Source organism: Periplaneta americana, chromosome 3 (assembly GCF_040183065.1).
Source record: "Periplaneta americana isolate PAMFEO1 chromosome 3, P.americana_PAMFEO1_priV1, whole genome shotgun sequence".
Taxonomy (NCBI): domain Eukaryota; kingdom Metazoa; phylum Arthropoda; class Insecta; order Blattodea; family Blattidae; genus Periplaneta; species Periplaneta americana.
The window spans coordinates 128,855,604-128,879,089 of NC_091119.1; positions in this window are offsets into that span (position 1 = coordinate 128,855,604).

The window sequence follows — 23,486 nt, forward strand, 5'->3', positions numbered from 1 at the left end:
TTGTAGTTTAGACAATGCTAAGAGGATGATGCTTTTGGACACGATTTTAAAATTATTAGAATCAATGTACAGAATAGTATCTTCGAAAAAAAATGTTATGTTTTATTTAACGATGCTCGCAACTGCAGAGAGCGTCGCTGGATGTGCCGGAATTTTATCCCGCAGGAGTTCTTTTACATGCCAGTAAATCTACTGACATGAGCCGATTCTGAAATATTATATTACGGCATGTTTGATTGAATTCTTGTCTGCATTGAACAAATGTTAAGCTTTGTCTATTCCAACTATAGGCTAGTAATTTGGGCCGGTCACAACGCTTAACATGAACTGCTTATACTACGAGACCGGGCGGTCGCTCACCTCCTCTATACTACCGTACATCGGCAACTTGATAGCATGCTGCGTGTGGCAATTCAACGAAGTCTAGTTATTAATTTATGGAGAAAGTCGTCGTAATTCAAGTGAGGCAAGAAGATGTACCGTCAATGTTTTCCGCAATGAAGGTTTCCTAATCGGCGAACTTTTGTAGCAGTTTCTCAACGATTATTAGAAACTACGAGTCTCTTACCTCGTTTCGAAAATCACACGAACAGAAATGTCTTTAAAAATGGTACTGCTTTATGGAAGCGGAAGAGATTAAAATGTCGTATTTAAAAAAAAAGTTCGTATGATTTTGTGCAGGAAACTATTAGGTATTGTTTATTTTTTAGACGTACAATAAAAATGGACCAATATTCCCAATATTGTTAAATAAAATGAAAATTTACGATGAAGTTCTATTAATAAGATTAAAAGCTTGTATTTGCTGTTCGTTTTATGTAAACAACGGTTCGCCCCTGTGTTAGAACAGAGCATATGTTTAGTACCGGTGTGTCTGTATCCGCTTGAGCTGTACCGTGTACTTGTAAATTCCCTCCTCCCCATCCAGCAACGTTGCCAAACGCCTAATATTGTAAACTTTAATAATTCATTAGTTAAATATTGCAATTAGAAAAAAATTGTGAGGACCTTTTTTTCTGTCTTATCAATCATCATTTAAAATAATAACACTTATAAGCTATACTTTACACTCTGTAGATGACGAAGTGGAAGTGACTAGAAACATCTATGACGACAGTGTGACCAGTTTTCCTAGATCCCGTTTACACGGTATAATCGCTACAGTATTTAATACTATATTTTATTACAAAACACAAATCAGTAGGCCTAACGTGAGAAGTTCAGACGTCACATTGACATTGGTTTAACACTACGTTTATATTTTCTGAACAAGTCCGTTACTCCTGCAATGTTAAAAGTTTAACTCGAAAAGTATTTTGTAAATATGAGCAAGTAGATCTCAAAACACATTGAAGAAACGACAAAACAAAGCGCCGCGACTGGAATCAATAGGGCTCGGGTTGAATGGGGGATCATTGCATCAGAGAATAAGCTATGCTTCATATCCAATAGGGTCCGGGGGAAGGGGCAGAAAATTGAATTCCATTTGGCTCATTGGCATTTGTTTATCGCAGGACATGCGAGTTTAATCGGTCGTGAAACGAGGCAGCGGCCTGCTCGCGGCAGAACGGCGTAAGTGCCGCCCGCTCACGCAAATGCGACATTAAAGACCCAGTCCTGTTCTTCTAGCCCGTTCTGGTTTTGAAGCCTAGCCCAGTATTTCATTCGGTTCTGTCAGCCTTCTTGGTCATTCCTGCCGTTAGTTAACAAGTCAGTCATTCGATCAGCTACTGAGTCAGTTACGTTCACATCCGTAACAGTAAACTCGTTAGTCATTAGCTTCATCGTACAAGTGAGTCAAATGAGTTTATTAACTTCATGAACCAGTTAAGTCAGTCAGTCAATCCAATGAGTCAGTCCGCTCTAGTAGTAGGTTATTTTTACGACGCTTTATTAACATCTTAGGTTATTTAGCGTCTGAATGAGATGAAGGTGATAATTAGTGGCGGCTCGTGAACTTGTGGATTGGGGGAGCTGTAGTAGATTTCGGTACATAAAAATTTCACTTCTTGATACCATTACTAATAAGTATAGGACAAAAATAAATGCACTATATGTCGAAAAACCAAAACTTCCTGACTTAGTTGGGAGATGTCTGTGGGACCATTTGCCAATCCCTAAGAAAAACTAATACCATCGATTTCAGTCTGAATTTCAGATCGGCAGACACTCAACTTACAATCTACCAGTTCATTCTGAATTGTCTTAGAATAACCTTAAACAGTGGCATGTTCCAAATGATTTTTGAGAGGCTCGTTTAGATTACTCACGAACTGTAGCAACCCACGAAACACACCAGGGTTCTTCGAATCGTTTTATCATCATGTCTCCTAAGGGGAAGTTCATATTGGCCACAAAATTTGATACAATCAATATTTTTTAAAAATAATTTCACGATTTTTTCTCACTTCTTGATTATGTTTGAGAATGTTTGTTCTGTTCGTTTCACTTTAATTGCACAACAGTGTTAGTTTTGCGTAACATAGCCAATGAAACAACATTTTTCAGGTGAGACTGCGAAGATTCGTGCATTTTGCTTTTTAGGGGCAAATGTCCTAACTGTATCACACCACTCCTAGTCCATGCAGCATCGCCACCGAAGAGGAGGCATGGAAAACAAAATACAGATTTTTTTTGTTCACATCCACGTAACCACAAATGCTTAGCGTAAATTTCATTGTTATACTTCCTTACATATATGCACTATTTCGGCTGGATGAGGCTTAAGTAAGATTTAAGTCGGGTAACGGACGACCCTTTAATTTCACTTCATTACATCAATATTCTCCGCAAGGGAAAGTTGAGAAAAATAAAATTAATATTCTGTAATTCACACACACTCATGCTTGCAAATTTGCACTGGTTAAGTTACGGTATTAAGACGTCACACCAAAGCAACACTCAGATATACTGATGGTCAACAATTTTCTAAAACTGGAAAAGAAGTCTCTTTCGTATTTTACGTGCTATATTAAAATGATTCTACTCGTGCAATCATTTTGAGTTAAGGCAAATATTAGGTTCTGCTGGAGGCTGGATATATATGTAATAATAAGGCAAAAGAGAATATTAATTTCGTTATATTAACTCGATAAGATTCTACAACAATAAGTATGTGAAAAGAAAATAACAATTTTGTCATTAAGTTTCAAGGGAATAGAGAATACATTTGACGCAGCATTACAATAGCGGTGTGAGAGGAGAGGAAAGATCCCTTGTGGCCTGGCTCTGCAAGCCACTGCAGCGAGATATGGGTTTTAAACAGCGGCAGTTTCCCTCTGCTTCCCTTCACCTCTCTATCCCCTGACTATGCAAGACACACTCTCTATGAGCTGACCACCCTGCAGATCCCAGGACGACTTTGAATGCAGTGTCAATTCCAATACAGTCGACGCGCAAAAAGATTATGCATAAGATAATAGCACATATTCCCGGCCAGATGAAATATAAAGCAATTTACCAATAAAAGCTGTAACAATTCTTCTACAAATTAAAATAAATATTATTTTTATTTTCCTGTCAAAGCAGACAGTGCTGCAGCTCCGCAGCGGTTCGCCCCTGGTGATAATGCCGGTGAAATGAGTCCAGGGTCCAACACCGAAAGTTACCCAGCATTTGCTCATATTGGGTTGAGGGAAAACCCCGGAAAAAACCTCAACCAGGTAACTTGCCCCGACCGGGAATCGAACCCGGGCTACCTGGTTTCGCGGCTAGACGCGCTAACCGTTACTCCACAGGTGTGGACCAGTCCGCTCTATCAATAAAATTAGCCAGCTCCATCGCACAAGTGAGTCAAATGAGTTTATTAATTTCATGAACCAGTTAAGTGAGCCAGTCAATCCAATGAGTCAGTCCGCTCTATCAATCAAATTAGCCAGCTCCATCGTACAAGTGAATCAAATGAGTCTGTTAACTTCATGAACCAGTTAAGTCAGTCAATCCAATGAGTCAGTCCGCTCTATCAATCAAATTAGCCAGCTCTATCGCACAAGTGAGTCAAATGAGTTTATTAACTTCATGAACCAGTTAAGTCAGTCAGTCAATCCAATGAGCTAGTCCGCTCTATCAATCAAATTAGCCAGCTCCATCGCACAAGTGAGTCAAATGATTCTATTAACTTCATGAACCAGTTAAGTCAGACAGTCAATCCAATGAGTTAGTCCACTCTATCAATCAAATTCGCCAGCCCCATCGCACAAGTGAGTCAAATGAGTCTATTAACTTCATGAACCAGTTAAGTCAGCCAGTCAATCCAATTAGCCAGTCCGCTCTATCAATCAAATTAGCCAGCTCCATCGCACGAGTCAAATGATTCTATTAACTTCATGAGCCAGTTCAGTCAGTCAGTTCAATGAATCAGTCCACTCTATCAATCAAATTAGCCAGCTCCATCGCACAAGTGAGTCAAATGAGTCTATTAACTTCATGAATCAATTCAATGAGTCTATTAACTTCATGAACCAGTTAAGTCAGTTAGTTAGTTCAATGAGTCAGTTCGCTCTATCAGACAAATTATCCAGTTCCACCGCCAAGTCAAGTGAGACAATCCAACGGATCAGTAAACTTTATTAGTCAATCAAATAGTCTGAGTCAGTCTGTTTCATCATTGAGTCAATTTAGCCTCTTCCGTCAGTAAGTCAGGTCAAAGTGCTCTACCTCTTTGTCCTGTCAGTCATCTCCATTAGTAAGTCAAGTTAGACATTCCAATGAGCCAGTAAATTTTATAAAGCAATGAAGTCATTAGTAAATATATCTGCTCCATCAGTGAGTTAAATCAATCTACTCCAACCAGTGGCGATTTCTCTTAAGGAGCACAGGAGCAGTGCACCACCTCTTCAAGTAACGCATGTTTTTAAATTCATATCAATGAGCTGCAGTAGACTATGTGAGCGACATAATTATTTATTATAATACTATGTAAAAATAATACTGCACGTGTACTGGTCTTGTTGACGCCTGGGACTTATGTTTACCACTCGACACTTGCGGCACACTGCTCCATTCGAGCATGCGCAGTAGTACTGTTTCACTGGTAGGCTTTGGAGCATGGTACGGAGGCAGTACAGTGTGCGTAGGAGGGGTTAGGAGCACTTTCAGGTGTGTTCTCAAGCTCGTTCCATCATAAATGTTACAATGAATAGTGTGCAAAATCTTTTAAATGTGTAATTTTCTATAAAACCTTTACACGAAAAGATCAAAATAAAGAAGATGGGTAGACCTACACATGAATTAAAATTATAAGTGACGAAGAACAGTAATAGAGAAGTGACAAGAAAATTCAACACTCGGACTTAGAAAAATGCAATATGCGGCTGCAATATAAAAGACGCTGTACTTTGTTTTCCTTGCCTATTGTTCGACGGGGAACATTTATTGACAAAAATGAGTACGTTTTATGAATTTTATTTATTTTTCTGTTTGAATTTAGGACTGTGCGTAGTAACTATATAATTTTGATTATCGTTCTGCAGATATGACTGATTTGAAGCACATGAATAAAAGAATTAAAAAACACGATTCTTCAGCTGCACATATCAACAATAATGTTAAATTAGCAGTGTTGGGTTAAACAAACATACAGACACAATTGGATTCAATTGGATTGTTGAACTCCATAATGATAAAGTTACCAAGAACAGATATGTGCGTGCGGTTTTGTGGACCTTTGAGTTGGCTTTAAGAGGTCACAAAGACGGAAGCTTATCTTTAAACGCTAGTATTTTTCTTGGCCTCATCAATTTTAGTTCTGAATTAGACGCACTCTTAAGCAACATTTGGAAAGAGCAACAGTGTTTAAGAGCACATCAAACACTATACAGAACGAAATCCTTCAAGCCATTTTGATGTATGCCATGACGAGATTTCAAAGAAATAAAGAAAGCTGCTGACTTTTTAGCAGTTAAGGCTGATGAGACAACACTCGTATCGAATGCTTGTGAACGTGTGAACTGTGTTATAAAACGCAATATAGCGAAAACAATATTATTTACGGTGTGCTGCAATAGAAATTGAACGCTTTATTTTGCTAATACTGGACCTACATAGGAAACTGATTAACTGCAATTACTTGACTAACAAAATTATGTCAATCTATACTTACGTAACATATGTTAATAGTTATGTTGTAGTATAGTTAGTACCTATAATAATAATAATAATAATAATAATAATAATAATAATATAATCATAATGATAATAAATATTTGTGCACCACCAGGATTATTTATCACCACACGCCACTGACTCCAACTGCAATTCAGGTCATTGTGCTTTACTACTCTGCCCTGTTATTTCAGCTCTATTAGAAAGACAGATCAGACAGTCCAATGAGTTAGTAGCTTTATAAAGCAGTGAAATCAATTAGTCTGCTCCATCAGTGAGTCAAGTCATCAATAAGTCAGATCTCTCGTATCAGCTAAATCAGTACATCAAGTCAGACATCCAATGAATCGGTAAACTTCATAAGCTAATGAAATAGTTTAGTTTGGTCCATTAGTCAGTCAGATCAATATGCTCTATTAGTCTCTCCTGCCAATAAGCTGCGTAGACAAGTCAAGTCAGACAGTCCAATAAGTCAGAAAATGTTATAAGCCAGTGAATTCAAGTACGGTAGTCTGTTCATTCAGTCTGCCTCATCAACGAGTCAAGCCAGTCTGTTCCTTCAACGAGTCAAGTCAGACTCTTCCATCAGTGAGTCAAATCAGTCTGTTACATCAGTGAATCAAGTCAGTCTGTTCCATCAGTGAGTCAAGTCAGTCTGGTCCATCAGTGAGTCTGTTCATTGTGCTCTAGCACTCTGTCCTGTCAGTCAGCTCCATTCGCAAGTCCAATCTAATGAGTCACTTTATAAACTAATGAAATCAGTCCATTAGTGTAATGCAGTGGTTTCCAAAATTTCTGAAGACAGAACCCATTTTTGGACGAAACTTTTATTTGCGACCCCTTCCCGCTATCGTAGCCGTACTTATCCCCATTCGAGAAATGAAAATCCCTGTAAAATCGAATATAAAGATAATATTCTTCTTCTTCTGCCTGACAGGTGTTAGGCCGCAAGGTCTGTTACGGTCTCACATAAAATTTTCACGCTATATCTTAGCAGGACGACCCACAGATCTTTGGCCATGTGGTACATAATCATAAATTGCCTTTGGGAGTCTACTATTACTTATTCTTTCCCAATGATGTTTCCAATTAGACTGATATTGAACAATGTAATCTAAAACTGGTTGAGTTTTTAGTTACTTTAAAATTTCACAATTTCTTTTCAGATCACATTTGGTATAGCCCGCTGTTCTTCGGATGAATCGCATTTCACAAGCCGATATTCTGCTTTTATCTGCTTTTCTCAGTGTCCATGCTTCGCTGCCATAGCTGAGCATTGGTCGTGCCAATGTGTTGTAGAGACGTATGCGAATGTGTTTCTGAACCATGGATGGTTTCATCACAATATTTATAATGCCCATAGCTCTTGTGTATTTATTAATTTTCTGTGATATGTCCAATTCTTCAAAGTGGAAAGATTGTAACCTAAATATGGGAAACTATTACATCTTTCTAATATTTTATTATCGCGACAAATTTTACTTTGTATTGGGTATTTCCCACAGAATACCATAATTTTTGTTTTATCTGTTGAAATTTCCATATTGTATGTGGCTGCTTCTTGCAGTAAATTATATATTGACCTTTGGAGGTCGTCTTCTGAAAGTGCTATTAATACCAAATCGTCTGCAAAGAGATAATTTTACTCAAAAGTAGTGGGAACTACCCAAAGATCGACCAAGTACAGTATATTGTGCAACAATGACAGCAAATATTACGTAACATTATTTCTAATACTAGAACAGGCGGAGAAAGAACTATTTCCTTGGGGGGAAGGGGCAAAACAAAACCATAGAATCCCCATGTAACGGGGTTATGGGGGACATCATTTACCTCCTACCCCCATTATAGCTTCACCGTGGTACAATATATCGGAATATGATCATTTAATAAAAGTATTTTCGCGGGCATGTTTCTTACTGTGTTACATCCATATCCGCGATGTTTCAGACCGAGTTGTATAGGGCTTGAACTGTAGGTCTACTACAAATTATAATAGGGCATAACTTCAATTTTAAAACAATCTCCCACTTTTTCTCTCTTATGCAGAAACATATACATACATCAATAAAACTACGTAACAGTGCTAACAAAAACTTTTTTATGTGAAGTTTACCTTCCTAAAGATATCATATGAAATGGTAAACTCTAATTATTTTATTTAATCTCGTCTTTAAGTTTACATATTATACCGGGATCACTTTTCTTTTTCCTGCATTGTTGTGCAGTGTTATTCATATTTCTCCAAATGGCGGCCTGAACATCTGCAGACCTTTAACACATGAGTACAGTGCTTCCATTCCTCAGATGAATTATAACAGTTCTTATACATTCAGAAATTAAAATAAATATTATAATCCAGACACATGATCTGAAGACATTAATTCATCAATTTAAGAGCACAAACTTAATCATAAACAAAAGCAAAAAAGATCTTTTGAATTCAATATTTTCTGACGTTAATAATAAAAAAAAAGAGTTATGATAAGTTTGAGGGGCAGTGCCCCCCATGCCCCCCCCCCATAACTCCGCCTATAACATTTTACCGCCATGATGGAGACATCGGTCCGTTATACGAAAATCTTCTTTAACATAAGGACATAAGATGCTGTCGTGAGGTAACGTATTGAAACAAATGTAGCGTCATTTTGAAAGGAAGCATTCATTTTTTTTATCAAGGGCTCATCGATAAATAAATTCAATCAACTCTTGGCAAATGGGCTGCTCTCAAGATGAGCTGTGGAATGATTTCGATAATCAATATGCATCAGCTGTTAAGTAATACTGAGCTCCATTTCCTATCCAGTGTAAGAACATGTAATAATTATTTTGGATCAAGTGTTTTATTTCTTTTTGTTTTGTGCAGCAAATCTCCTATTTTGCCCATATTTTCAGCTGATATTTTGCTAATACGAAATTTATCTATGAATACAAACTCACTGAAAAGCCTTTATTTTAGGTATGTGTTTTCCCCTATAGTCTAATCATTTTTTTCTCTACTGCTGTTGCTACTGCTGCTAGTATTGAACATGAGTTACTTAAAATGAAGTATTTTCCTTCAAATCCATACCAATATTCAATAGCCTCAATTACAATATAGCTCAACTACTGGAACAATAAATTGCCAAGTTCCTATGACATACAAAAAATGAGGTATCAACATTTCATAACAATTCTACAAATACGTAGAATTGTCAACAAATGAATTGACACTTTTCTCTTTCATAAAATGAAATACGTCAAAAAAGTCTTGACAAATTGTAAAATTTTATCTGTCATGGTAAAACTTTTGTGAAACAGGAATCTGACAAATTGTCTCTATTTTTTCTGACAGGAGGAATGTTTTGTGAAACAGAAATTTGACAATTTGTAGAGTCATCATTTCTCATTTGTCAGAATGACATATTTACAATTGTCAAGTTTTATGAAATAGGCCCCAGGCTGGAGATCGAACCCGGGTCGTCTGTAGGCCTATGGAAAACTATCTCGTTACCGCTGAGTAACAGACACGTAAAATGCACAATTTACTCCGCTGTCTTTCAAGTTGTTTAGAGCTTTTCTTTTTCTTTATGGTATTTATGATTTCCCATGCAGTATCGTCTCGTGTATTGTACGAATCTTCAAAGGGGTTTCTTCCTGATGATTTTGGTTGGTTCCCTTGTGATTGGGACAGTGTCTCTTTACACAGGAGTATAAACTCGCTCTTTTAACGGACGAAATTATTTCGTAGTCTTTCTGGCACAGAGACTAGCATAATTGAGTATAAAATAAAGATAAAATTTGATTTGTCAGTCTATAGGAGTGATAAATTATTTAATAGAGTCCTCAGGCGGCGCTTCAACCTTTTCCTGTTACCTGGATACGTAATGGCGTCCGTAAAACAAACGACATCTACTTCCCTTTGCATCGCTTAGTTTGTTTGTTGGCGGTAGAGATTCTCTTTTTATTGTAATACCGATTCGCTGTAAGACCCTACCGCACTGCAATTTAACACAACTATAAAAAAGGCAACTTCAGCCATTTTGTGTAGGGATGTGCATTTTTATGATGATGGTACATAACACTTCACATTGCGCGCAGAGTCGTATACTCTTTGGGCATTAAAATGACGGCTCTCGCACGGAGGGAGTGGGGAGAAAACGTAATTAAATTCTCTCTCCTCTCTCTTTCGCTCTGCCTCTGTACCGGTCTTCCTCTCCTCTGGATGCTTCAGGTTATAGTTGTTGTTTTGTAATTAATGTATTTTTCAATTGACGTTAATAAACATAACATTGGAACAAAAGCGAGTCAAGTTGCTTAATGCGCGATTCTGTATTGTTTGCGAACCTTACAGTAGATGATATTGTTCATTGTTGTGCCGATATGCATCAAACAAAACAATATCTACTAAATATCAAAGAGCGTGAACATTGCTCACTGTGTTCTCGATCAAACAAGACAACACAATTTTCATTGAGAATATATTATTTTGTTTCATGCACAAGGAAATATCTTGTTGATTAAATCTTTTGAGAAAGAATATAATTACTGACGCCATTAAATACAAAATCACGACCAATCAATTGAAACATTGTTCTCATCATCATTATCATTATCATTATCATCATAAACATCATCGTCAGAGCTATTATGGATGGCGGCATCATTATCATCATTGACGAGGCCATTATCATTATAATCGCAGACTTCATTATCACCATTGTTATCATCTTTGTGATTATCGTTATCATCATTACCATCATCATTAGCATAGTTAATTTCGAACGTTCTAATACAGGATTCAAATTATTGAAATATCTTGAGTGCTAACATCTCCATTATTGTCTCGTTATAAATGAAGACTACATCAATATTTTTTAAACTGTGCGTTAAAGTAATGAAACGAGAAAATGTAAATTTTAAGAAATTTTTTGCTGAATATATGCTTGTTACATTCCTCTTAATTCCTCTTAATGGAAATTGCCCTTATAATAGGCATTTTAGTGGCTACCACAAGGCCTACTGAAAAATGTACCCACAAAATAGTAAAAGAAATTTCAGAAACGGTCAGTCTTTTTTTTCAAGCACTTTCAGTAGGAGAGATTCGCGACAGAAACAGTCTGGCTGTGGCGCATGCGCGGACTCTCATGCAATGCCAGCGAGGTCCTTACCTGAATTCATTTTCGCGTGTACATTCCAGATCAAATCAAGAAGGTCCCTTCGTGCTTCGGTTACACATCTTGTAGTATATACGAAGGTTAGGTTTGGTTAGTTAGGTTTTTATTAACCAAGTCCGCGCAGTCCGCACACAGCCAAGATGATCCTGTCGCGAGCCGCACGTCTTTCACTCAGAGACAGAATCCTAATATATGCCATAAATCTAGGACATAGGATACATAATTTTCCTTATTATTTCGGAAAAACTATCCCTATCCTCCGGATTGGAAACTATAAAATTCGAATACAACTTCGAATATGGAAACAAATTGTGCTAAAAAGACGGCGAATCATTAAAGAAGATACCGATTCACATTTTATTTACGTGTAAGCCCATATTCGACAGACATTAATAGAAAAGAATAAAATGATGTGGTGGAACGGAAATTACACCGTCACTCGACTTCGGTCGCCATGGAAGTACTTAATGTCATGCGATAAATACAACAATATCACGAATTGATTCTTGTACTGTACACAAGGGAGAGCCCGAATATATAGATAATCCTTAGGGAGGGGTTGCAGTACATTTTAAAATAAAATGTTATTCCGTTATGTTTGATGCGGACCCGAAACAGACGCCTGCACAATACATACCGGTACATAACTATGTATTTTAATAAAAACTTGGCATTACTTACATGTAGATGGATAAATAACAATAACAATATTTACTGGATATTCTCATGTGCTTGTACACATTATACCGGGTAATTGCTAATTGCGAATTGTTAGTGGCTCGAAAATAGTTCTTTAATTATCTTCTTAATAGTCAGAGACCGGAAGTTTAGGCATTATGAATCATTAAAATAGGCAGGCAGAGAGGCATCATAAATAGTTAAAATAGGCAGGCAAAAAGGCATTATAAATAGCTAAAATACACAATAAAAGGCAATTACAAAAACCTTGCACTAGACCCACAACCTTGCACTTTCCACATAGGGATTTCGGCAGCAAGAAAAACTTTACATAAGTCGAATGCAAATTGAAATTTTCGACTCGATGTTGCAATTACTGTTGGAAACAAAGAAATCTTCTTCCCAGTAGCCTTGGAAAGTGCATTTTTGTGTTTGGTTGTACTGATATGTTGCGATATGAAATATTTAGCTAGCTACAACAACGTCGCAATGAAAACTGAAAGAAAAATAACCGTTAAAAATAATGTTAGACACGCACTCATTGTTGCCTTGTCAAATAAACACAAGCGATAAATAAAACGATTACTGTTATACATTTTTGCACGGCAGCACTCATTATTACAAAGATAGATAGATAGATAGATAGATAGATAGATAGATAGATAGATAGATAGATAGATAGATAGATAGATAGATAGATAGATAGATAGATAGATAGATAGATAGATAGATAGATAGATAGATAGATAGATAGATAGATAGATAGATAGATAGATAGATAGATAGATAGATAGATAGATAGATAGATAGATAGATAGATAGATAGATAGATAGATAGATAGATAGATAGATAGATAGATAGATAGATAGATAGATAGATAGATAGATAGATAGATAGATAGATAGATAGATAGATAGATAGATAGATAGATAGATAGATAGATAGATAGATAGATAGATAGATAGATAGATAGATAGATAGATAGATAGATAGATAGATAGATAGATAGATAGATAGATAGATAGATAGATAGATAGATAGATAGATAGATAGATAGATAGATAGATAGATAGATAGATAGATAGATAGATAGATAGATAGATAGATAGATAGATAGATAGATAGATAGATAGATAGATAGATAGATAGATAGATAGATAGATAGATAGATAGATAGATAGATAGATAGATAGATAGATAGATAGATAGATAGATAGATAGATAGATAGATAGATAGATAGATAGATAGATAGATAGATAGATAGATAGATAGATAGATAGATAGATAGATAGATAGATAGATAGATAGATAGATAGATAGATAGATAGATAGATAGATAGATAGATAGATAGATAGATAGATAGATAGATAGATAGATAGATAGATAGATAGATAGATAGATAGATAGATAGATAGATAGATAGATAGATAGATAGATAGATAGATAGATAGATAGATAGATAGATAGATAGATAGATAGATAGATAGATAGATAGATAGATAGATAGATAGATAGATAGATAGATAGATAGATAGATAGATAGATAGATAGATAGATAGATAGATAGATAGATAGATAGATAGATAGATAGATAGATAGATAGATAGATAGATAGATAGATAGATAGATAGATAGATAGATAGATAGATAGATAGATAGATAGATAGATAGATAGATAGATAGATAGATAGATAGATAGATAGATAGATAGATAGATAGATAGATAGATAGATAGATAGATAGATAGATAGATAGATAGATAGATAGATAGATAGATAGATAGATAGATAGATAGATAGATAGATAGATAGATAGATAGATAGATAGATAGATAGATAGATAGATAGATAGATAGATAGATAGATAGATAGATAGATAGATAGATAGATAGATAGATAGATAGATAGATAGATAGATAGATAGATAGATAGATAGATAGATAGATAGATAGATAGATAGATAGATAGATAGATAGATAGATAGATAGATAGATAGATAGATAGATAGATAGATAGATAGATAGATAGATAGATAGATAGATAGATAGATAGATAGATAGATAGATAGATAGATAGATAGATAGATAGATAGATAGATAGATAGATAGATAGATAGATAGATAGATAGATAGATAGATAGATAGATAGATATAGATAGATAGATAGAATTAGATAGATAGATAGATAGATAGATAGATAGATAGATAGATAGATAGATAGATAGATAGATAGATAGATAGATAGATAGATAGATAGATAGATAGATAGATAGATAGATAGATAGATAGATAGATAGATAGATAGATAGATAGATAGATAGATAGATAGATAGATAGATAGATAGATAGATAGATAGATAGATAGATAGATAGATAGATAGATAGAATAGATAGATAGATAGATAGATAGATAGATAGATAGATAGATAGATAGATAGATAGATAGATAGATAGATAGATAGATAGATAGATAGATAGATAGATAGATAGATAGATAGATAGATAGATAGATAGATAGATAGATAGATAGATAGATAGATAGATAGATAGATAGATAGATAGATAGATAGATAGATAGATAGATAGATAGATAGATAGATAGATAGATAGATAGATAGATAGATAGATAGATAGATAGATAGATAGATAGATAGATAGATAGATAGATAGATAGATAGATAGATAGATAGATAGATAGATAGATAGATAGATAGATAGATAGATAGATAGATAGATAGATAGATAGATAGATAGATAGATAGATAGATAGATAGATAGATAGATAGATAGATAGATAATAGATAGATAGATAGATAGATAGATAGATAGATAGATAGATAGATAGATAGATAGATAGATAGATAGATAGATAGATAGATAGATAGATAGATAGATAGATAGATAGATAGATAGATAGATAGATAGATAGATAGATAGATAGATAGATAGATAGATAGATAGATAGATAGATAGATAGATAGATAGATAGATAGATAGATAGATAGATAGATAGATAGATAGATAGATAGATAGATAGATAGATAGATAGATAGATAGATAGATAGATAGATAGATAGATAGATAGATAGATAGATAGATAGATAGATAGATAGATAGATAGATAGATAGATAGATAGATAGATAGATAGATAGATAGATAGATAGATAGATAGATAGATAGATAGATAGATAGATAGATAGATAGATAGATAGATAGATAGATAGATAGATAGATAGATAGATAGATAGATAGATAGATAGATAGATAGATAGATAGATAGATAGATAGATAGATAGATAGATAGATAGATAGATAGATAGATAGATAGATAGATAGATAGATAGATAGATAGATAGATAGATAGATAGATAGATAGATAGATAGATAGATAGATAGATAGATAGATAGATAGATAGATAGATAGATAGATAGATAGATAGATAGATAGATAGATAGATAGATAGATAGATAGATAGATAGATAGATAGATAGATAGATAGATAGATAGATAGATAGATAGATAGATAGATAGATAGATAGATAGATAGATAGATAGATAGATAGATAGATAGATAGATAGATAGATAGATAGATAGATAGATAGATAGATAGATAGATAGATAGATAGATAGATAGATAGATAGATAGATAGATAGATAGATAGATAGATAGATAGATAGATAGATAGATAGATAGATAGTAGATAGATAGATAGATAGATAGATAGATAGATAGATAGATAGATAGATAGATAGATAGATAGATAGATAGATAGATAGATAGATAGATAGATAGATAGATAGATAGATAGATAGATAGATAGATAGATAGATAGATAGATAGATAGATAGATAGATAGATAGATAGATAGATAGATAGATAGATAGATAGATAGATAGATAGATAGATAGATAGATAGATAGATAGATAGATAGATAGATAGATAGATAGATAGATAGATAGATAGATAGATAGATAGATAGATAGATAGATAGATAGATAGATAGATAGATAGATAGATAGATAGATAGATAGATAGATAGATAGATAGATAGATAGATAGATAGATAGATAGATAGATAGATAGATAGATAGATAGATAGATAGATAGATAGATAGATAGATAGATAGATAGATAGATAGATAGATAGATAGATAGATAGATAGATAGATAGATAGATAGATAGATAGATAGATAGATAGATAGATAGATAGATAGATAGATAGATAGATAGATAGATAGATAGATAGATAGATAGATAGATAGATAGATAGATAGATAGATAGATAGATAGATAGATAGATAGATAGATAGATAGATAGATAGATAGATAGATAGATAGATAGATAGATAGATAGATAGATAGATAGATAGATAGATAGATAGATAGATAGATAGATAGATAGATAGATAGATAGATAGATAGATAGATAGATAGATAGATAGATAGATAGATAGATAGATAGATAGATAGATAGATAGATAGATAGATAGATAGATAGATAGATAGATAGATAGATAGATAGATAGATAGATAGATAGATAGATAGATAGACAGATAGATAGACAGACAGACAGACAGACAGACAGACAGACAGACAGACAGACAGACAGACAGACAGACAGACAGACAGACAGACAGACAGACAGACAGACAGACAGACAGACAGACAGACAGACAGACAGACAGACAGACAGACAGACAGACAGACAGACAGACAGACAGACAGACAGATAGATAGATAGATAGATAGATAGATAGATAGATAGATAGATAGATAGATAGATAGATAGATAGATAGATAGATAGATAGATAGATAGATAGATAGATAGATAGATAGATTCATAGATTCATAGATAGATAGATTCATAGATTCATAGATAGATAGATTCATAGATTCATAGATAGAAGATAGCTTCATAGATAGATAGATTCATAGATTCATAGATTCATAGATAGATTCATAGATTCATAGATAGATAGATTTATAGATGCATAATAAATTATACAAACTCATGTACACAAGATCCTTCGCACGAGCCCGTACGGCCATTCGCGCTTTGTTACAAAGAGAGAATATGAACTGACTGAAAGACAGTAATATACATTCGGTGAAGTCACTTTCATTGTAGCGGTTATAGAAATAAATTAAAATATACCTGTAGGCATTTTAAAATAAACTAATAAATAATAGATAAATAATCAAATAAGGGCAAAAAAGCATTTTTTTTTTGTAAATTAGGCATTTATATTAAAAAAAGTTAGAAAAGGGCAACATAAAACTTTGACGTTTCAGTCACAAAGGTATAAACTGACTGAAAGACAGTAATATACATTCGGTGAAGTCACTTTCATTGTAGCGGTTATAGAAATAAATTAAAATATACCTGTAGGCAATTTTTAAAAATAAACTAATAAATAATAGATAAATAATCAAATAAGGGCAAAAAAGCATTTTTTTTTTTTGTAAATTAGGCATTTATATTAAAAAAGTTAGAAAAGGGCAACATAAAACTTTGACGTTTCAGTCACAAAGGTATAACTCGTACAGATTTACTTTCAAAATGAAGATAGATTTAACACATTTAAAAAGGCATTTTGCCAAAGTTCCGATCTCTGTTAATAGTATATTTTGCTTTAATACACCATTTCTGGGCAAAGAAGGATTCGAGAATTCCTGTAATTCCTGACCTTCAAGCGATGTAGATATTACTGTCCGCAGAGCATACCTCCCTCCCTTGGTACCTTTACTCTAAAGCTCTAAACCTTCTACTGCAAAAAAAAAAAAAAAAAAAAAAAAAAAAAACTTTCTGGCGGAATGAGAGGAAGAGTAAAAAATATTATGAGAGTATAAAATGCCAATTTGTTATAAAGTGTTAAGTCTACAGCTATTATGGATAACCTGAAAACTGAATTCAGTGGCAGGCAGATTCTACTATTTCAGTGACATGGTGAATGATTTTGGGTTGTTTGTTAACCCTTTTTCTGTAAATGTAACCAGCGCAAGAATTAGCTTGCAATATGAACTTATTGACCCGCAAACAGACTTATATAATGAAAATCAACTGCAAATATTTAATGGGTAGGAATTTATTAATTTGCACAATTTTATTGTGTAAAGTGAAATATAAGCGTCTGTGAGATTTTGCTGCCTCTCTTACAGCGATATTTAGTTCCACATACGTTTGTGAACAATTCTTTTCTAGAATGAACGCTGCTAAATCGAAACAAGATCCTCTCTTTCAGATGATAATCTTTCGGCACAGCTGCGTATGGGCTAGCTGTTACAGACGTTACTCCACATTTTGAACGTAGAGCCAAAGGTTCAGATCGAGACGATTAATTTTCTGCTTCTGTTTTGTATTATTTATGTTTGCGCAAGGGGAAATTCAAATGTCAATTCAACAAATCACAGTAAACTTATGATTGTATTTGATAAATGAAAGTTCGCTAGTGTGCAATGTTATATTGTCTAGCCTATATTGATTTACTTTGAATGAATTGTAAGTAGCCTAACTGTTTTTCTGTACTTATATATTTGTTATTTCAATTTTGCTCACCAGTGTAGTAGAGCGGAAAATTAACGTTTTACTCTCTTGGACGTTCGCTATAATATTAATCCAACACTGCAAACAAGAAATAGTCAGGACTTCACATCCTCCTTCAGTTTTGCGATTAATAAACTGAATGTTGTCCGGGTTGCGTTCACTATGGATTCGGCGCAAATTATTTTCTGCCCACCCCTGTAATATATTATTGATAGAGGATTGACTTATTCATAGTTTATTTAATTGTATTATTCGTTCATTTCATTCGTATTTTTCTGCCCAAGGGCAGGTCTTTCACTGCAAACCCAACATTATCTATTTTCTGTCTTCCTCTTAGTCTTCGCATATCATCCATGTATCTTAACGTTATCATCTGATATCTTCTTCTGCCCCAAAGTCTTCTCCCATTTACCATTTCTTCCAGTGTTTCCTTCAGTAGACAGTTTTTTCTGAGCTAGTGACCTTACCAATTGTTTTTCTCTTCCTTACCAGTAGACAGTGGATGCGGGATGACTTATCGTTGAATGAAATGCACATTTACTATATGTTACATTTTTTTTATTTAGACCATTGGCTGAACAGGTTTTAAACGTAACGAGACGACGTCAATATGCTACTGTATCTCCGTACAGTCAGAAGGAAAGGAAAAATAACGTACTGTAGTACTGTAGTACATACCTTGCAAGGTTCAGTCCTCGTCATCATTGATGCAATTACCAGCGTTCAGTAAACGACGATAAATTCTCGTAAGTTGTCGAAGCTGAATCGTCTTCGCCTATCGCTTAAACAGTTCTTGTATCGAGAGAATTACTGAAGAAAACCTCTAAAATGGGGATCACTCAATTTCTTTAGACTTAGAGGAATATTTGTACTGAGCATCATGTTGCACGTGTCGTTAGACCTGCACAACTAGATGATTATGATGATGATGATGGTGATGATGATGATGATGATGTAGATGTAGATGTAGATGTAGATGGTTCCTCAGATTTAATTTCAACGCATTTCCTGTGCGATGTACTGTTGCAATGTTTCTCTATAGCCTGAGTTGTTCTGGTTTTTATTTCAATTTTACATACATTACACACGATATTGTCTTCGTTAATACATAAAATGTCACTCTCATACTTCTTAATTGTATTTCGTATCTCTGAGCGAATTGAACGTTTTTCCTTCGACATTATGAATGGATCAGCACAACATATTCAACGCGTACTAAATACTTGAGCAGGATAACACAACTGCACACTTTGCGTTGCAATGTTACTATGAACAGATCGGGGTTCATTCGTTTTGTACGCTGCTGTACTCGCCAGGTACACAAAAGACGGACGGCGCGGCACGTGCCATATACTCTGATACGAAACAACTTCACTTTTCCTTAAGTCATCCCGCATCCACTGTCTACTTATCAGTATCATGTATGTAACCTGCAACATTTTCGTTCATCAGACATATTAAAATCTTACAGCAAATAAATTGTATTCAATTACCATAATTTTTGCATTAGAAAGTAACAACCATAGACTACTGGTTTCCTCAAATCCCCTGTTATTTATTTATGAAAGATTATTAGTAATGGTTGCGCTCTTTATATACTCGAAAGAAAACATTGAGGACTAAAATGTGTTTTTAAAACTCTGCTAATTATTGTAAAGAAATGCATTAAATAAAACAAAACTACAAGGTTGCTTTCGAGCGTGGGTTCGAATTTAGCATTTATTATTTCCTGGTTTGGTTCTTTCTCAGATCTTCTCTAGTAAAGTGTCGAAATTAGGAAGATGAGTTTTATTCGCTTGGTTGTCTTTTTTCACTCAATATTAAAGCTTTTATTCCACTGGAGTTCATTTCATCTCACCTTTCCAGATGGGTCACCCTAACTCAGCCCCTGATAGAACCGAGTCTCATTTCGCCTGAGAAGTCTCAGGGACCCGGAGTCTCAAGCCCTTTCTGATCAGCCGACCTGACAGGTGAACCATCCTGCCTCAGCCCCTGATAGAGCTAGGTCTCGTCCACATAAGTGTAGCCCGATGAGCCCCAGGGGCCCGTACCCCAAGCTCTTCTCACATCAGTAACGGAAACCCGCACTACCCCTAGATTTCACTCCAGCCTATTTTTACTATTGCAGATGATAGATAAAATGAAAGAGTGAAACGGAAGTAGCCTACTTCTAGGAAAACCTTTTGCAACGTCTGTTTTGTCCACCACAAAGTCTACCCTGACGTAATCGGGGATCGAGTCCGGACCGCCTGGATGAAGACCAGCATGTTGGCACTGTAGCTACAGACGCAACTTCATATGGCTGTTAGAGAACTAACTGCCTTAGCCATATCTATGGTATCTAAGAGTCTTAAAATTCCCTCAAATAAATTCCACATGACTGTTCTTGTCTGACACCACCAAAGTTGAAGGAAAAAGTATTGTGATTCTGAAGAAAATCAATATCCATATTTTTGCGGAAATACACGTTTCCAGCATTCGAAAGAACAGTTTTGGGCATGTAGTCTATGTGCGGATACAGCGATTTATCCAAACTATTGGACGGACTTGGTTTGTATTGAATATTCGTAAGTCAGCTTATCTAGAAAAAGGCCTAGTAAATAAATATTAAATACGGGGCCCAACAAAGGAACGGGCGATTATAAACATTGACTCAAGATTTTATACAGCCATCAGCGTAGCTCAGTCGGCTAAGATGTTTGCCTGCCGATCTGGAGTTGCGCTCGGGCGTGGGTTTGATTCCCGCTTGAACTGATTACCTGGTTGGGTTTTTTCCGAGGTTTTCCCTGACCGTACAGCGAATGTTAGGTAATCTATGGCGAATCTTCTAACTTATTTCGCCAAATATCATCTCACTATCACCAGTCCCTTCGACGCTAAATGTGACCTAATAGTTGATACAGCGTCGTTAAATAACCAACTAAAAATATTTTATGTTTGATCAATGAGTTAATACACTGACATTTATTTCTTGAAAAGGACGTCCCTCAAGTGACCATCATTCATTCACACACACACTACTGCTGCTAAGTGCGTTGAGCATCTGGTGACAGTAAACCGAAGTGCATCGATGTTGTCTGAGTACACACAGTCCTTCTTCTCCCTGGGGACTTATTCTTCAGTGCCGAACTACTACTACTAATACCTGTCTATCTATGTACATTTTACTAGTTTATCTACCTGATACAGAGTTTTGATTTTGACAAACCTTGGGGGCATGTTCCTCACACCAAAACAAGAAAAAAAGTTCATATAAACATATGTCCGAAAATCCTTATTTTTTTAGTTATTAATGAAAGAACTTTATCAATTCAGGAACGCATATCAAATGTTCAAATGACAAATGATTGTAGTAAACAAGTCTCCTTGGCAACACACAGCCATCTAGGATGCCATGGGTGCATCAGCAGACTTGTATCGATAATATCATTCGATTATCTAACAAAATGAATATTATCGGTTACAAAGTCGACCTGGTTGGCGAGTTGTTATAGCTCTGGCCTTCTGTGCCCAAGGTTGCGGGTTCGATCCCGAGCCAGGTCGATGGCATTTAAGTGTGCTTAAATGCGACAGGCTCATGTCAGTACATTTACTGACATGTAAAAGAACTCCTGCGGGACAAAATTCCGGCACATCCGGCGACGCTGCAGTTGCGAGCGTCGTTAAATAAAACATAACATTTTTCGGTTAGAACCTTAAGTTAAGTTATGGATTGTACCTCGAAACGCGTTGAGCGTAAACTTTCATTGTTATGAGTTTCTGAATTGATTAAAGTTACAACACTTGCTACCAAGCTGACAATATCTAACAGATGGTCTTTCATTAATAATTAAAAAACTAAGGATTTACGGACATACGTTTATATGAACTTTTTTTCTTGTTTTGTTGTGAGGAACATGACCCCAAGGTTTGTCAAAGTATTTCTGAAACACCCGGTATACAGATAAAGAGGCTAGACCTGGCATGTGAACTATGTGAGAAGGGAAAGAATGAGTTATCAGAAAGAGAGTTTGTTTCATGATGATTAATATTATACGAATCTACTGACACGGAAGTTCACCTCAGACTAAAACCTATCTTCCCCCTTACATACCTATTTGTAATATAGCCACGGCACATGATAAGGTCACAGGACAGGTCTTGCCTCCTCTGCTGTACAGCTGTCAAAAGAAAAAGTGGCCGCTCTCCTGGAACAAAGTTCCCTTCGGGTATCTTCGCTATAATTCGGAGACAGGCGATGTTACATGTTGTTGGACCACGTTGCCTGATATCTACACTTATAATTGAAGTATTCATTCTGTGATTCGATAGGGTAATGGTAGCGTTCAGGCCTGTTATTCATGAGGTCCTGCGTTCGATTACAACCTCGTGCTTTTTATGTTCTTTTTTGTTATGTTTTTGAGAGAGACAAACTATACATAATGGCTCCTTTCTCTTTTACGATTATTTTAGTAATTAACATCAGGTTCATTAATATATTATGCCATGACTTTATCATTATGATATTTTGGCTGCAAATGGAAAGAAAAAAGATTTTATTCTCAATAAAAATATCTTTCGTGGCATAAACAAAACAAATTTACTGGCGTCGGCCTTAAAACATTCAAACAATTAAGCGTTCAAAAAACAAAACAAAAAGCCACAATTCAATATTTAGTCTATCTTCCTCTTATCTCGATCATCTTGCAGTCGAGTGGGCATGGAATCGACTAGTCTTTGCAAATAGCGACTGTTCTTAGACACGATATTCCAGGCATTCTGAACATACCCACATACATAAGTGTTCTGTCCATGGGCAGGTCTTTCATTGCAAACCCAGCAATCTCCAATCTTTCCTATTTTCTGCCTTCCTCTTAGTCTCCGCATATGATCCACATATCCTAATGTCTTCTATTATTCTTTTCAACCAGAGACCCAACCAATTCCTTTTTCTCTTTCTAATCAGTTTCAGCATTATTCTTTCTTCACTCACTTTTTCAAACACAATTTTATTTCTT